General features: G+C 35.5%; 1 long non-coding RNA gene across 1 annotated transcript; it reads right to left on the bottom strand.

Annotated features, from left to right (window-relative positions):
• Window positions 1–363: 363 nt before the first annotated feature.
• Window positions 364–2097, bottom strand: LOC127127211 (uncharacterized). Its single transcript, XR_007805281.1, has 2 exons — window positions 1389–2097; window positions 364–800 (listed from the first exon to the last, which is right to left on the bottom strand). It is a non-coding gene; the product is annotated as an uncharacterized LOC127127211 (long non-coding RNA).
• Between the last annotated feature and the right edge of the window lie 248 nt (window positions 2098–2345).

Here is a 2345-nt window from a genome sequence, read left to right on the forward strand (position 1 = left end):
TCCCTAAGTCATTTTCAAGCCCATTGGTCCATGCAATTTGATGCAATTCATTGCATGGTTGTTATTAACCTTGTAATCCAAATGAACCTAACTTGTGTTTAGTCCTCATTTTCAATTAATCCATTCAAATTCCAATCTTAGCGTTCAATAACCATTCTATTCAAATTCATTTTCATAATTCCATTCATAACTTTCCATGATTATCATTCAAGTTAAACATACCTTTTTCATACACATTTCCAAAATAAGCATACCACATATACTTTCCATTCCATTACAAATCAATACAACTTTAATCCATCTATATCCAAACTCACCATTTCATCCGATATACATCCGAGCTTTCAAACAATTAATAAAATCTAAACCATTCAAATTTTAGGCATTCATTCATAACAATCATTTCATTGTAATTTTACAACCAAATTCCAATATTATACATGACCACATACACATACATAACATAACCATACATACACCCATTGTCAATTTTCTAATTACAACCAAAGTACAACAATGGAAATCCATAGTTGATTCCATGACATCCCTAACATGCCAAATTCCACGAAGCAGCCCAAGCATCCTATTCCAAGCACTCCCCTTGCTACCTTGCCATATTACCCTGCTACAAAATGACCAAGCCAAATGGACAACCTATAATCCAAATCTCAATCTAATTCTTTCTAAGTCAGTTGCACACAAGTGAAGTTCCATGCACCTGCAATGCATCCAAACTCAAGATTCCACCCAAGCTGCAAGTTACACCACAACATTACCATGCACCTGCAACAAATTCCAACCTACAAGCCAATGAACAAGTTAACAAAATAAATGATTTCAAGCAATTCAATTTAAACTTCATAATAAGGCTAAATAATTGACAATAATTCCATTCACGATTTCTTCAAGCTGATCATTCAATACACAAGCATGATTTTCATAAGTCCAGTTAACACCCTGCATTTTCATATCAGTGTGCAATAATTGAATTCCATTGTAATCCCACAGAATTTTATTGCAATTTGAGTTGCATCTCTAAACAGAATTTTGCATTCCAACTAACTTGGCATTTCAAGTGAATTTCAAATGCATTTAGGGTGCATCTCATAACAGAAACTCAATGGCTATAAATGGATTCACTCTTCACTGATTTGGGATCGTGCTTCATTTCCACAAATTTCCGAAATTTCAGTTTCACTCTGATTCTCTCAATCTCAATCCCCTCTCTCACTCAAATCTCGATTTCAGAACTCCATTGAAGCTTCACTCGAAGCTTCAACAAGAGTGAGCTAGACCTTTCCTCTCAATCATTCAAGGTTCAATTTTGTTTCGTAGAAGAATTTGGAAGAAGAAGTGAAGGTGAAGAAGAAGATAGCATCGTGACTTACCAGTTTTTTCAAGTGATTTCCCGTGCGCCTCCGTCTTCTCCGTTCAACATTTGTTGGAACAATTCTCTATTTCGGAGGTAAATTATTTATCTTCTGTTTGCCGTGAAATAGTTACTATTGTGTAGATGAAACGTCTAGCTTTCATAACACCATGGTCTGAACGTGAATCTGTGAATGTATACTATTTAATTTAACTTTGATTGATTAGGATTCATCTTTGTCTCCCTTCGATTTACATGATTCAAGAACATTTATAAATTTCCATGATCAGATTCGGACTCAGGGTGCTAAACGGGGTAGGGTGATAGTGATTGATAGTTGTTTCGTGGTGGCTCTGCCGCCGGAGACGCCTCCGGTGCGGCGGATATAGGACTGAGCTGATGAGATTGAGGAGAGATGCGTGTTTGTGTTATTTCATTATGAGTGTCATTTGTTCCATTTTTGCACATGCGTTATTGCATTACTCATTAAGTGTATTCATGACTCTTAACTTATGAGTACACATCATGAGGACACATCACCATTGCCTTATCCACTTGCCATTTGTATATACTGATCAGTGTGGGCTTTATTTGTTTGGGCCTTAGGCCATGTATGCTAAGTCTACCACTCTTTCACTAGTTCACCCCCTGGCTGGGAATTGAATTTTGAATTGGGCCTCTATTTTGGCCCATGCGCCAGGGCCTTGTTTACACCCTTTTTTTACAAATTTGACCTATGTTTTTGTGCAATATTAATACCATTCTCCATGTTTTTTTACATATTTTTTCTTGATATTTTTTCACCTTTTTTATGCCATTTGTCATTATATTTTTCTTGATATTTTTTACCATGAAAGGCACGATAAACTTGACATTTCTTGTTGATTTTTATTAGAATTTTTATGGATTTTTTTGTTTATTCTTAGATATGATGATTGATCTTGAATATGATGAACATGTTTGATACTGTGAAGTC

The sequence above is a fragment of the Lathyrus oleraceus genome, chromosome 3, assembly GCF_024323335.1.
Source record: "Lathyrus oleraceus cultivar Zhongwan6 chromosome 3, CAAS_Psat_ZW6_1.0, whole genome shotgun sequence".
NCBI classification, from domain to species: domain Eukaryota; kingdom Viridiplantae; phylum Streptophyta; class Magnoliopsida; order Fabales; family Fabaceae; genus Lathyrus; species Lathyrus oleraceus.